This window comes from Periplaneta americana, chromosome 17 (genome assembly GCF_040183065.1).
Source record: "Periplaneta americana isolate PAMFEO1 chromosome 17, P.americana_PAMFEO1_priV1, whole genome shotgun sequence".
Classification (NCBI taxonomy): Eukaryota; Metazoa; Arthropoda; class Insecta; order Blattodea; family Blattidae; genus Periplaneta; species Periplaneta americana.
Window position 1 is genome coordinate 36,075,427 of NC_091133.1, and position 16,424 is coordinate 36,091,850.

General features: G+C 36.0%; 1 long non-coding RNA gene across 1 annotated transcript; it reads left to right on the top strand.

Annotated features, from left to right (window-relative positions):
- On the top strand, positions 1-3,923 carry LOC138693316 (uncharacterized). Its single transcript, XR_011330280.1, has 2 exons — positions 1-470; positions 3,099-3,923. It is a non-coding gene; the product is annotated as an uncharacterized lncRNA (long non-coding RNA).
- The last annotated feature ends 12,501 nt before the right edge of the window (positions 3,924-16,424 follow it).

Below are 16,424 nucleotides of genomic sequence, written 5' to 3' on the forward strand. Positions count from 1 at the left end.
ATCTGAGATTATAAATGAAACATAATGAGCACTTTTTGTGTTATTTATGTATTCGTGTCTTTTGTTAACGTGTGTTACATGTGTTCACCTATGCTATTCTGAAAAGGAGGTGATATTTAGTACTTATTATTTTACAAATGGAGATTTATTTGCTGAAATTATAAATATAAGTGAATAATTATTGTGATGTAGTTTTAACACATTGTGATTGTGAGGTGACATGATTGATACGTTTCAAGCAAACAATGCAAGAATTAAACACATAATATGTTTAATTAACTTAATTGATTAACATAATATGTATTTATTTAATTACTTATTAGGGATGTAAGAAAAATTACTGTAGTATTGTCTGTCATTCCAGCATGTCCCAGAAAACCTGGGTAAAAACTTGCTCTGTGCCTGGTTGTCTGGGGTCAAATAGAAGGGATTCGGACTTACCATTTTTCCACTTCCCGAAAAGTGTTGAGGTTAGTAATATTGATTACTTAATCTATATTCCTTTAAATTACTCTTGTATTTGTAACTACAGAGAGTAATACAGCAATGTTTTTTTAGGCGAGTCCATTTTTATATGCTAAAACCTAACCTAACATTTAAGCACGTGATTAGCTGTGCAATATTGCAGTAGTCAAACATGTTTTGTGATAATAACAATATCAATAGTAGTTGCCCAGATCAGCTACACCAAATAAAGTGCAATCTTCTATTGCTTCACAGGTTTCTGTGAGATTTATACAGTATAATGTAAAACACGTGGTTTTATTTTGCAGCCACAAATACTTTCAGCATAAAAATCGTTTAATGCTTACCTGTACGGTATATTCTAATGCATTGTTATAGCCCGTCTCTCCACTTCTTACAAGTATAACACTAGAGAGTTTAAGAACGCAATACTAGAGAAATAGACAATTTCCCTAGTAACCTAATTAAGTCTGGCCTCTCATATGTTATGTTGGTAATAAATTAGTAACATTGTAACAAATACGGGAGGAGCTACAACAATACATAAGTATAAAGAGATGTTATAGGATTTTTATTTTGAAATTATTTGTGCTTGGAAACTAAAATCACATGTTTATGACTATATAAATCACACAGAATCCAGTGAAACAAGAGGAAACTGTGTCTCTTTTGGTGTAGCTTTTCAGGAAAAATACCATATTAAATATAAAAATGGATCAAAAGAAAAGGTTCTTATTTAGTACTGTCACTAGACAACCCTACTTGAAATGAAAGTATCTGAGAATGCGCAACAGTCTTTTTGCATTTGCATGTACAAACTTGTGACTACTTCCGTTTCACAAATTGTTGTTGAAAACAAAGCCGGCATTGTCAAAAATGCCTAGAAATTCTACAAAGTAACTACCTAATTGCATATTTTGCTAGTTACATAATCATAGACCTAGAAAGAGACTCGATCTGTATGATATACGAGCTTAGAGTTTCGAACAGTATCATAAAATTCGTAGTTCTTAAATGCCCCAGAATATATAATAGACCCAAGGTTGTATGATACTAGAGTAGGCCTATTCTATTTACTGGTAATTCTAATTAATACTTCTACATTTTACAGGGCTGTACATTGAGCAGAAAGTATGGTGTAACCTATACCGAACATACTGCTACGACACTGTTCAACAGAGTAGTATGCAGTCGTCACTTTTCAGAGACTGATTTTAAAACAAAAGAGAGAAAAGGTCTCAACTGGTCGGCAGTTCCATCTTTGGATGGATCAATCACAAGCGCACATTCAGACTCACAGTCGAATTACCCTTCATCCGCACAACTTTCTTATCCTTCATCCATTCTATCAACTATACGACTTTTACCAGAAAATGAACTTACCCAATTGTCTCCTCAAAAAGACCTCAAATTCCTACAACCCTCAAAAACCTATCAAAGAAAGTCCACAGGCCTGTGTCCCTCCTCCTTTGCCAAAGAACACATTCCAGTCCCACCAACACCAGACATATATTACTGTTTTCATATAGCATATCATTGTATCAGTTTGTTTTCTAGTGAAATTACAGAAGTAGCACATAAATAAACATTCTTCGACATAAATATCTCATTTCCTCACAATAAACATTGTACTTTGCTGAGAAAAATGTGTTAAAATGGTTTATAATCTTGAACACTTGCATAGTATACGAATTTAAACAATTTTTACTTACAAATGGCTTTTAAGGAACCTGCTGGTTCATTGCCGCCCTCACATAAGCCCGCCATCGGTCCCTATCCTGAACAAAATTAATCCAGTCTCTATCATCATATCCCATCTCCCTCAAATCCATTTTAATATTATCCTCCCATCCACATCTCGGCCTCCGCAAAGGTCTCTTTCCCTCCGGCCTCCCAACTAACACACTATATGCATTTCTGGATTCGCTCATATGTGCTACATGCCCTGCCCATCTCAAACGTCTGGATTTAATGTTCCTAATTATGTCAGGTGAAGAATACAATGCGTGCAGGTCTGCGTTGTGTAACTTTCTCCATTTTCGTGTAACTTCATCCCTCTTAGCCCCAAATATTTTCCTAAGAACACAATTATTACATTGCTAAATATTCACCAAAATGATTCTAGAATTTCATATAGGTTTGAACCTATTTCATGAGTGATAAAATTTGGAAACATTGGTATCAGTAGTGTTTCAGCAAGGTCTTGGAAAATTTATCGGTTTAAAAGAATTTCTAACACCAAACTAGTAATGTAAATGTAATGAAGTGCCATTAATTAGAATCCATAAGATTTTGACTTCACTTCAATATTATGGTAGTTAGTGATAAAAAATGTTAGTTGTAGATTCCACATGCTCATGACTGCCCTTAAACAGTGTGGAGAAATGTTGCAACTTGCTTTGTCTTTGATTTTGAACTATGGCTACCTTATTAATAGTTTTCGTTGTTCTCTGTTATGACCAGTTGCATAAAGTGTGGTTATATGAGAGTAAATTAATTTGAATAGAGAGAGAAGAAATTTGCTGCTTTAGGTTATGGCCCTTGTTGGCTATTTTTAAATCCACCATTGATTGGCATATACTTACAGTATAACCCAACTTTACAATTTATGCTCTTGATGTTTAATGTTTCAGGACTCCTGGAAGATAGGTCGATATACACATCTGCTTTTGTCACTGAGGTTGATACCCTGTTCGACAGTTTCAATGGAGTCACAGTATATCCTCAACATGGTAAGGATCTGCGCTGTAGACTTAGCAGTACCAGCAAACATTTAGAATATTGGAAAAAGGCTGAAGAATGAGCACTACCTGGAGATATTGCTAAGGTTCATACAGTCTTCCCTGTACATGCCACACATGTCCCTTTGAATTTCACTCCTTTAGCCAATAGAAATCGCACAACACTTTGCTGCTCTTCACAAGTTGACGACAGTAACATGCGCGCCATCTTTGTTGCGTAGTTCATGCTTCTCTTGCTAGAGCTGCACATGCAAAGAAATTGTGTCTGTAGCGAAAACTTCAAACAATATCTCGGTGAAATGTGAACATCCCAGCTGGAATACCAATGCAGAAAATAATTATTGTGCGTTACTTTCCACTCTACCTCGTATATATAAATACCAATTCATACATAGGTAAATCAATTATCTAGCAATGTAATCCCTAATTGATCTGTGTAATCGACAATGTACTGTGTATTCTGATATTAATAGAAGTATGTAAATGTAAAAGAATTGTAGTATGTAAATGTTTGACTCACAGAGTGTGCCCTGTTAGTCCATGAATAAAGTGGCTTTTAAAAGCCAGACGAATGCATAATAATAGTAATAATGATCACTGAGAGTTGTTCCTTATATTTTGATAATTTAGTAATAATACCTGTACAATATATTTTGTGTTCTTTGTGCTTCTTCAACATTCTTTTATGTTACTTTACAAATAAATATTTCTGGAACATTATTGTGTCTATTGTGTTCATTTGTAACTACGCTTGCTCTGTCCGATCCATATTGTGCTGTAGAGTAGGAGGCGGCTGTGTGAAATATGAGGGTAGTATGGATGTGTGGAGGGAGATGAGTGAAATTTTGGTTAGGTTTCGAGAAAAATGCAATTTGCAGAATTAAAATTATCCGTGACTTTTCATTTTTATGTGGGGCAAGTTTATAACCATCATCTTTCTCAAAATTCATGGTTTAGTTTAGTTTCACAATTACAAATAGATTTTTGTGATGGTAGTCATTCTCGCATTTTACTTTTACTCCATTTCCTAATTCAAATAATATAAGCTTCAACAGATTTCATGCTAAAAAGTTGACATTTTTACAGCATATTCTGACAAGTATGGTTAACAAAACTGCTGAGACTTTTTTTGGGTAAAGTAAATATTTTCAAAATTAATATGTGAAATATTTAGTCAGACAAAAATTGAATTAAAGATTTTTAACTCTCTGCATTCGAAATTCAAATTATGGATCTGCTGTTAAATTATATGTATCATAGACATACGCATGTCCATTTTTTGTCAGACCAGTAACATATTTTGTAGGAATAGATGTTTTAAAATAGGTGAAAATAAAATAATAATAAACTCTAAAGTTTTCACCTGGTACTGCTGGAACTTACGGACATTAATACTAATAACAAGAGGTTCCTGAATACAGAAATTAAGTCGCTAGCTTAAAAATGTAGAAGGAAATTTAAATCCCTAAAAGTTCCCTTTCCATTCCTTCCCAAACTGAAATACCAAGCTGAGAACTATTGATTGTTGTTACAGGCAGGTGGGCTGGGAAAGGAGGATAAAATTATAATCAAAATGCAATATAAATAGTTCTGTACATTGTAGTGATTTTTTTTTTCAAATGGACCTTCGCCTTTTACAAGATATATATGCAATATTGTATATTATACAATAAAAAAAAATAAAATTTGCATTCAAACATTTCCACCAAAAGTGAAATGTTTTAAAAGAAATAATTCATTCTGTACTAGTAAATAGAATGCTTGGTATAGTAGTGAACGTAGTTACCGACACAGCAGTAGAGATGGGTGGTAAACATGCTGTTACCGTTTTGTTTACAAAAGACTACAGATGGCTCTACGGTCGTCCTGGCAGCCTATGTTGGCATTGTTTTAGCATTGAGATGCATATCTATCTGTTATTTGTCTATGGCTGTAAGTGAGCACTCATTACGTGAAAATAAGTGTTGTCTATGAATTCGGAATTGACTTAAGGGTTCCCTTATTATAAGCAAACACTTATTACTTAAGGGTTCACTCATTTTATAAGTGACGACTATGAATTCCACCCTAAGACTTAGAAATAAGATTGACGAAGCCATGATTTGTAAAGATCTTTATGGTGAATAAATTACTACTACTACTACTACTACAGTTATTACAACCGATAACGAACATTTAACAGTTTACACAACTTTTCACAACAATGCGAAATACGGCACAGTCAATGCCTTTTCGATCCAAACCTTAATGTACCATATGTTCGAGTTTTCTATTTCAGTATATGGAACTCAGTGAAATATAACTTTATTGCATATCATTGCTAAGATTTATTTAGTGTAATGTGTCCATAAGTTCCGTTTACTTCTTGTTGCATAATATGTTGCAGAAATAATTACAAAACTGTGTTATTTTAATGTGAAGAGAATTTTACATGTTAACATAATCTGTCGTGTCAACATTTTAAGTTTAGAATGGAAGCTATTTTGAGGTTTAATAAAAACGAATTTATATTGTGATTTCAATTTAGCACATCTACCTTCCTTAATTTTAGACAAAAAATTTACCATACCACTCCTATGAAATTAGTGTACGTACAATTATTGTGTTACTTCGTCTCTTAAATAGTAGATAAATACAATAATTCAGTACTCAATTGTAGTATTAAAATACAAACTGAATGTGCATGGTATCATACATGACATTATGCTTAATTATAATATATAATTGCGAATTTAGGAATATAAATTAAATATAGTAAACACAATCTATAATTTCCATATGAATGGCAAGGTATTGGAGATCACTAAATTTAGACAGAAAGGGGCAATTGGTACAGTAAACATAACCTATAATTTCAACATGTCTAAATATCTGTGCGGTGCAACTGAAAGTTATTGAATCGTGCATAAATGAATGTAAAAGAATTTCACAATATTTAATCGAAATAAAGGCAGGTATTACACATACGAACAACGTAATTTTTACACCATAAATAATATTACACGTTAACTCGCGAGTGAATTGTCTGAAGTGGCTCATAATCATTGTATTAAATTTTATTAATGGAATTACACTACATTTTAGAGAATCATATGTTACTGTTTATGCATTCCAACTAAAGCCCGGTTCAGACGGTGCGTGTTTCTGTGATGGATTCCAAGATGGCTGCGCGGATGGGTAGCCTGCGTGGTCACTCGCCGGAAGTAATGCGCTCTGGTGGCTCCTTGGATGGCTAGCGTGCTGGATTTCGAGGGTAGGTTCCTTGCTATTTTTCGTGATGGTTAAACCACAGTCTAGACTGTGGTTAAACTATAAAACGTCTTTGGATTTGCAGGCTGGAAACCAAAGGTGATCATATAATATCACTACTGAAACCATGTCGCCATGTTCGTTGTTTTCCAACAAAACCTGTTTTTTCTATATTCTTCAGTTTCTAAGAAAAAACAATTAAATATCGGACTTTAGCTGTTTTCCACTTATGGCTTAATTACTTTATTACGACATTTACTACTGTTAATTTTGGACTTTAGTTGTTTTCCACTCACGGTTTAGTTTCTTTTTGACCATGAGTGTTGGCAACAGATGAAGCAGCAGATGATTTTCCAATTTGAACTGTGAAAAGAGCCAGCTCCGTGTGAACAATTACCATCACCGTAGGCAACACGGGATCTAGCCAGTGAGCACGCAGGCTACCTATCCGCGCAGACACCTTGGCATCCATCATAAGGTTCGTTCCAACAAGCGGTTCATGGATCAGTTCATGTACGGTTTCTGTACCATTTTATGCGCATGCGCTAGTTGAGCATCTGCTATGGGATTGAAACTGGACTGGTCGCTGTTGGAACGCTTTCGCAGATCGTTATGTACTAAATCCAGAGATGCTATAACTGTGATCATCTTTGCTAAGAACGGTATGCTTATTATTATCGTTTTGCAGCTAATTCTAATTGCAGAAAATAGAATTTCGATCATTTTCTACAAAAAGATGACAAAAAATATGGAAGGCAAGAATTCCGTTAATTCAATGTCGTGTACTGGGGGACTCTCATCTAAAAATAGTTCTTTTTTATTATTAATGTATTTACGTTATTTATTATACTCTTAAACAAAGCTGCATGTTGAAAATGTAATTAACTATTTCAATACCCACATAGTTTCCATTCCCTTTCTTTTTGGCGAAAATTTAAATTAAATCTCTAGTTTTATTATTCGTCTGTACTGTCACTTTTCATCTTTAACCTCAATGATGTGAACAGTCGATCTTGTCTTTCTTCAGTATCCAGGAGACGTTGGTGAGCTTATGCGCATGCGCGTCTTACGTACTCTTCCGTACATGCCTCAATCCACGGACTATTTCTGACCGTTCCGAACTCGTGTCAAAAGCTTGTTGGAACGCCCGACTGCAGTACATGTTTCCGGTTCAGGACTGGTTCAGTTTGTGTTGGAACGCTTTTTCTGTACTGCGCATGCTCACGATGGTTACGGACGGTTCCTGACTGCTGTTGGAACGAACCTATAGAAACACACTATAACGTCTTTGCACAGAAACACGCACCGTCTGAACCAGACTTAATTTATACGGTTGAAACCACAGTCTAATACATACAGTCGCGCAACTTCAACACCTTTTTTTTGCCAAGATTCGCGACACTAGCGCCCAAGCGGCAGACACGGCACAGGCCACAGGGTTGATTACGGCCGACTTGATACTCGCTTTGCTTCTTCCTTACCGGCCTTGACAATTCATGTTGATCCCTGTGTTAAAGCTGTAATCGAGAAAATATGAAATTTCCGCCAGATGGCATTAGCTGCCAAGGTTCGCCGAGGAATGTGTGTGTATGGTTTCTTGTGCGGGTATACCCTTGTGCGATTATACTAAAATATTGTGCTTCTTTCTACTGGTAAGTGAGTTTATTATGATGTGATTCAAAATGACGAATTGTTGTGTACCATTGTGTACTACGAATAGAAAAAAGAGTGGAGCAACAATATCATTCCACGAATTTCCGAGTGATAGAGAAAGATGCGAAAAATGGCTTTAAGTGATTTCACGCCAAGACTTCGTTCCAAACAGCAACTCCCCATCTTCAGTCGTTTGTAGTTTACATTTCAAGGAAGAAAATTATTCTAATATTGGAAAATTTAGACGATTAAAACCAAATGCTGTGCCAACAATATTCCATCATTATCCTAGGTATAAAGTGACAAATATCAAAAGACCAAGACGAACGATTACTAAAACTAATCTCCCTCCACCAAAGAAACGCAAATCTTTTAGTAATATTGGTTTTTCACTATTTGAACAAGATGTCCCGAGTGGCTCAACATCAGTTAATGACATTTCCTTCTTGCCAGTTCAAAATGACCATAAAGCCACGCAAACAGACGCTGCCAACATTGACGAGCTAAAAAAGAACTATTAACAGATTGCGTGTGAAAATTACACGACTTAATCGGGTGTTACAAGAGAAGCAAGATGAGATAACGAAAACAACCGAAAAACTCCAACTAATTGAAAGAGATCCGTTACATAAGGAACTGGAAAATGTAAAGAAAGAGGCAGATGAAGGCAGTATTCATGCAAAATTTATCCTAGATCAGCTGCTTAATCATCGAAAAAGAATACCAAGGTGGAATAGTGAGACAATCAGAGAATGCATAATACTGCAATACATATCTCCTAAAGGTTATTCCCATATACGATCAAGAGATTTTTGTAAACTGCCTTCTAAGAGAACACTCACTAGATATTCTGGCCCTACTGATTGCTCGTCTGGTGTCACTCCTTTGATTAAAGAAAGGTTGGTCTTAGAGGCAAAAAACCTCACTGTAGTTGAGCGTTTTTCATCACTTATTGTAGACGAGGCTGCAATCAACCCCAAGATAATATACGATCGCAAGCTTGATACTTTTTTTGGCTATAAGGAAACAACAGAAGCACAAAGAAATGAGGATGAAATACTTGATATTCTCAAGAAAGAAGTAATGGCTAATCGAGTCTTGTGTTTTGTTTTAAGGGGGCTCTCAACCAGCTATCGTAAAACCGCCGCGCTAGCCCGAGTAAAGACCGGCGAGGCTTTGATATTTATAAGTCATTGTTTGTCGCTTCTGATTGTGGTTATTTGAGTCCCACCGCTCCAATCATATTCTACAAAAAACTGTTGCCGCCAATGGCAATCCAGGATTGAATTTTGACGTGTACATATCAAGTCCACGTGGAGTAAGAACCAAGATTGCCATGTTTAATAACAAATGTTTCGTTCAGTTTAGTAAGTTGGTGTTAATATTTAAGATGTGGAGGCCGTGAGAAGGCGATGATGAAGTCGAAAGTAATGTAAATGCGTATGCTTCTTCAACTAGTAGAAGTAAGGCAATTACTGGTAGCAAATGTATAATCAGTCTCAGAAAATAATTTGTAATATGTGAGCCTACGTCAAAAGTAATAAATTGGGCAAGGGACCGATTACAGAGACCGCAATTGCTGTTGGATTGAGTAGGCAAGCCGTTAGGCAGAGTTGTAGAAAGAGGTCCTAAAACACCCAAAAAATGTAAAAATAAAAAACAGAAATTTGAAAAAGCTGATAACTTCTCCTACGATCTGATTCGTCGAACGGTGTATGATTTTTTAAAAAATGGACAGTCGGCAACAGTTAGTGAAATATTCATAGAACTTCAACACACGTGTGAATTCCCCTACAAAGAAACAACACTGAGAGAATTATTGAAAAAGTTATGATTCAGGTTCCGAATTCTTAACAAAAGACGCGTGATAATGGAGTCATCGAGAATAGTAACGTGGAGGTACAAATATTTGAACACACTTCGTTCCAAAAGATCGGCAGGCCATAAAATTATATTTTTGGACGAGACATGGTATGACACCCATGATGTCCCAAAAGAGGTTGGAATGATGGGAGTTGCTCATGTGCCTTCAGTGCCCTGTATCTCGCGGGAAACGAATTATGGTTTTGCACGCAGATAGTAGTGACGGCTGGGTTCCAAATTGTTTGTTGCTTTCAGCTAGAAATATAGGTGATTCCAAAGCAGATTCACATGATGAAATGAATTCTGAAATTTTCGAGGACTGGTTTACAACCAAATTAATGAAAAATCTTCCAACAAGCCCTCCATGTATAATTGTAACGGATAACGCTGCTTATCATTCCAGGCTACAGTTTAGGCTGCCAAATAGATCCACAAGAAAGGATGATATTATTAGCTTCATGGTGCACTAGAAGTACGTAATCCATTCCCCACTATATATGTATTGCTTGAAGTTATAAACGAAGCTAATATCAGTAGAAAGTTTGTCATTGACAAAATTGCAAGAGATTTCGGCCATGAGGGTTTGCGGTTGCCCCCCCATACCACTGTAATTTAAATGCTCTTGAACTTAGGCCTATTTGGGCGCGCTTAAAACATGAAGTTCGAAAACGAAATGTGACTCCATCACGTAGTGACAGTGTATGCAGAACTATACGAGAATGTGTTGAACTTATAAATTCGCAATTGTGGACAAAGTGTGTTAACAGGACAAGAGAAATAGAACGTCAATATATTGTTCGCGACTCTGAAAACGACAGAGACTAGTTCATTATAAGCGTAGGTGACAGTGACAGTGAAGGAAGCAGTTCAGATGAGAGCTAGGATGTCAGGTAATTAATAACTGTAATTTATATATTTATTTGATTAATGTAGTTAGATAGCATGAAAGTATTATTATTATTATTATTATTATTATTATTATTATTATTATTATTATTATTATTATTAGTTATAAAGTAGTCGTGTTTCTCGTTTGTATGTCCTGCAGTTTGAAAAAGACGCGACAACATCGCTTTAGAACAGTATGCAATCGACAGGTTGTTGTTAACTTTTTCTTTGATCTGCCGGTCGTTACTCTGGCTGGCGCGCCGATAATATACCATGTGCATTTTTCTTCACAAAACAATTATCAGGGCAAGAGTTATACTAACATTGCAAGTGATTAGTGAAGTAAAGGAATATTTCGCGGGTGCTCGTGTAAAGGGGGTTAAGTCCGAAATTGGCTAAAATGAGATAAGTACAGAGTTCAAGTTCCCACGATTACTTCTACCTTGTGTTAAAGGGGTTATGTGATTCTTCCATCGATGACGGAGTTGTAGTGCTCCATATTTTGTGACAAAGGGATTATGTTCTGTGCCAAATGAGACAAGTTTACATATCTCTTTTTGCAAGTCAGACGTTAATGTGTGAAGGGGGTTAAGTTCACTTGACTCTGTTTGTACCGCGGAATTTTATTTGTATGGGAGGTTATGTTGACTTATCCCCTTTAACTGATTGACATGTCCACATAATGCACAGAGATATGATTGGCGACAGGAGAAAATTAAAACTGTAGTAGATGTTACAATATGTTTGCAATGTGGTTAGGTATTACCAAGGTTTTCTCCTCCTGTAAAGCGAATGTTGGACAATCCATGGCGATTCATCGGACTTACTACACCAAACATCATGGCGTAATAAAAATTACATCGAAGTTAAATAATCTCGTAGTTGATGCCGCGTCCTTAAATAACCAATTAAAAAGTAATGAATATTGTTCTCTTTCAAGTAACAACTCCCATTTGTTAACCTTTCCACATTCAGGTAGCAGCCCTCCACCTAATGTACCCGAAGAATTTCTAGATTCGAATATTGATCCTGATTTTATACCACAAGACTGATATGGACATGTCTTCTAGTGACTCAGAAGAAGCTCCATCAGTACGTGGTAATATTTCACATGTGCCAGTAGTTTGTAATGACGAACGCATAGATGGAAATAAACAATCTGATGACTTGATTGAGGAAACTGTAGTCCAGCTTGCCCGGATGAAACGAAAAGCTCCTGAAGAAATACTAGAAAAACAAGAGAAGATAGTAAGAGAAAAGGGAACACGGGTGTAGAATATGTTACGGAGAAATGGAAAATTGTTCCTTCAAGGGAATGCAAATCTTTGAGTGAATGTAGAATGAAGTGTTCGTCTCGTTTTAAGGACGATACAAGGAAGAAAATGTTCCGGGAGTATAGGGATTGCAGTTCTATGATAAAAGGGTCGAATATGTGTGTGGACTTGTACGATTCAAAGAAACAATCACTGCAAAGAGAAGACTCTATCTCCAAATAAATAAAAGTTTAGGTATGTGACATGATTAGGCCCACCACCTGCAAATAGATAATAAATTAGAGCCTATCTGCAAAACGTGTTCCTAAAAATTTAGGGGAGTCTAAAAAGTTCTTGGAAATGAATCTTCATAAAATGGGAGCCTCAATATCTGGAATAACTTCTCCTAACTACAGAGTACTACACCCTCCTTCAAATAAGTAGTCTGAGGGTGCTATTGCGAGAGTTTATCAGCATATTTACTCTGTTACAAAATATCAGAGTCATTACACAAGGAGGGATTCAGAGAAGAAATTTCTACCTTCCTACTATACATTGAAGAAACTGTGCGAGGAATATCAAGGACAACCAAAAATCAATCCTGTTGGTCGTCCCAAGTATGAAGAAATATTTCACCCACAGAATAATGCAATAAAAATACCAAATACAGATATACGTGCCAAGTGTGGCAAGTTTCAAATGCAGCTGGCGGTAGCTCCAGAAGATCAAAAGCTCATAATCAAAGATCCTCTGAGAATACATCAAGAAGATGGTATCAAAACGTACCTATCCAAAGCAGCTGACAAAGAGAAGTCAAGAAAAGAGAGTCAAAACAAGGAAACTGTAGTTTTCAACCTGCAGCAATGCCTGTTGAGAGTCAAGTAAAAGGCAATTATGGACATATAATTTGACAATTCATGATTGTAACATAGGTTAGCCTCAATGTTTTATGTGGCACGAAGCTGTAGCCAGAAGAGGGTGCAAATCAAATTGCCTCATGTTTATACAAATATTTGTCTTCAAATGACAGCAACAGATTAGAAAAGGCCGTTCTCTATTCCTATAAAGCAGGAAGTCAAAATAAAAACAGATATGGTGGCTATGGTTTTTGCACTCATAACAATGGAAACCAGCAAAATAAAACAGATTGACCACAAAATTTCTGGTTCTGGGTCACACCCACTTGGGATGTGACTCAGACCACTCAGTTATTGAGGGAAAAAAGAATACAAGTATGTTCCAAATATACCACCGTCATGGCTGGTATCAGCTAGATAGAATGTGCGGAAAGAACACACCATTCAAAGTGACAGAGATGCAACAATCGCATTTCTATGATTTTGTAGCCCTCCATGATACAGTGCTACAGGCAGGAAAGAAGAATTCTGAAGGTGAAAAATTTGTGTGGAAAGAGGTACGTTGGTTTCGTTATTAACACGGGAGGAACTACCTGGTGAAAAAAAAAACTGATTTGAATGAAGAGACTCCTTTTAAGGAAGTGAGCTACTGCCTTAGAGGCTGTGAAATCACTGAACCCATACGATTTCCCATACATTATGGGCCTCCGAGCATAAGTAAAGAGAAGAAAGAGGATTTCCAAGATCTTCTTTCTTACAGCCTCAAGATATTTTGGGGATATTATCAAAATCTCAAAACACAAGATTTACCAGATGTCCTTCCGGATGAAGATGAAATACAAGAATCCTAAATGTTGTCACGTTAGTATTATTGATATGTTCTACTTTATAATTAAATTGTTGTATTATTCTTAATCATCATTCATTCCATCAAAGAAAAAGAACACATTTGTCGTGAAAAGATCAAAATAAACTATAGAAATATTTTCAGTAATTATCAAATTAAAGTTATTATTGGCACTTTTACTTAATATTTATATTGTTGTAGCATTCAGTCAGTTTAAATAATTCAAACATTGATCTCTCGTTATTATATACTGCTAATTTTCTCAATAAAATGATTGAACCAAATGGGTTAAGTTACAGCTTTTTTGTGCTAAAGGGGTTATGTCGGTGATTACACAATAATATTAATTAATTACCTCGCACCATTTGATGAACACCATGAATGAATGTTTCATAAGCCAAGTAAACATACATTTGGACATTTACAGCCAGTTTTCGTGTAGAAATATTTATATCCTGATTTATGAGATAGGTTCAAACTTTGTTTTTGCTCTCCTGAAAAGTGAGTAATATTGACTTAACCCCCTTTACACGAGCACCCGCGATTTTCTCCATGTGTAATTGCTGCTATCATAACATTGAAAGAAAATGCAAGCTCACACCCTGAAGCCCACAAATTCAAAGATTCTGATGCGACATTGACTTTTATGGAAAATATCAACAAGTGGTTCGCAATGCACGATATTAGCAATACACATTATCATGTGGAAAGTAGAAATCATGATAAGCAACAGTTCTTGTCTTTGGATGATTATCGTCTAGACTGGCTAGAAAATTATTTCCTTTCTTACATCCATACAACGAAGTGTGCAAGTAGCACACGTCAAAAAGATTTCCTAACTAACGAGATATATGAAGCTATCACGTGACAACAAAATCAACTGTTCTCTGCATTGAATATCTCTTAGAAAATGGGTACCATTATGTTCTTACTAAAGCATTTTCAAGTGATCCTGTTGAGTCGCTCTTTAGTACATTGCGCCGTATGTCCGGATCAAATGACATGTTGGATGCAAGGGCAGTGAACTTCAGTTTACAAAAGATATTGAAAACGGGTATTTTGTGCATGTCAAACTTTAGCAGTGTAGAGAACCATGCATCTGACATCACAAATGGACGACCTTTTCAAGAAGTAGATATGCCAGATACCGCTGCTGCACCATGTAGTATTCCTGAGTCAGTTTTAAACATCCTGCAACAGCTACTAAACCAATCAGGTAAGCTATAGGCATATTCAATGACAATTAGTCATTTGATTTACTAGTAATTGTTACAGTGTTTCGCTAAAATTTTCTGTAGTTCTTATTATTTATTATTGCAATTTTTTTGTAAACCAAGAATGGATTTTCTTACAGACATTCCATTACCAACAATGAAAACAGCAAGTTTGATATACATTGGTGACTATATAGTACGAATAGGGGAAGAAAGGATCTCCTGCATGGGATGCTTAGATTGTATAGCTGAGAACACTAATAGCTCTCCATTGATGAGTCTTATTGCAAATCAAGATTTAGGAGCTCTGCGATATCCGAAACCTACCTTTGTTTCAGTTTTATTGGTCATTCATCGTTTTATATTATATTTTATCCGGTGTGGTTTAGTGAAAGCATCAGCACGTAGAGCTGAAAACCCGGGTTCAAATCCCGGCACCGGAGAGAATTTTTCTCCGTTCCATTACTCTTACATCGTATTCATCGTTTTGTTGAACGGGCAGTACCATTCATACCAAACAAGGATATATTAGAAAATTTGTGTTCGGAAATTAATTGAGCGGTTACTGTGTAGATGCCCTCTCTTGTAATGCCCAATTTGTGACGAAGACGGCCAAAAACGACTTGCTAATATCATTATTGTGAAATTTGTTAGGCCGCTTCTAGATAACATTGCAGCAGCTCTAACTGAAAAGCTTGTTCCTTCGAAGAATGTGGCTTATAATCCACTGAGTCGCAAAATCTTGAAACTATGATTCTTGAATCTGCAATATCAAGTGGAATGTACCAGTGCAGTGAGTGAAATTATAAAACTTAGTACAAGTTATGGTAAATATTTACCCTAAGTGATTATTTAGAAACATCGCAGTTTAGGCTACGGGTGCTACTCAGCGAATGAACTACAAAATTACGCCTCTGCCATCATGTTACTTAAAATGAAAAGGTTACTATGTGTTATCTTCCCTGCTTTTAAACTCACGCTTTTACCATAATTAACAGAACTAAACGTAATAGCACTTATTATTTTCTTATTTATTATTTATAAGTGTTATTATTACTCTTTAATCATTTATTTTAATTCATATTGAGTATTTCTTCTGTGGACACCAGAGCTTGGCAGACAGCGCCTCGTGGTGGAATTGAGAAATTATCCAATTTCAAGAAAATATTACTATTGTCAAGGCCGTATACAAAAAAGCGAAGGGAACATCAAGTCGGCCGTGGGTTGATACAGTCAGCACGTGCTTTTAAGGAATGCGAGATGTTATAATAACATTTTAATCATGGATCGGAATAAAGGCAATGTGTGCAGTGCTATAAATTGTAGTAACAGCAAGTTTAAATCTCCGAATTTGTCGTTCTTCAGATTCCCTAAAGACCAAGAGTGGTAGGCCT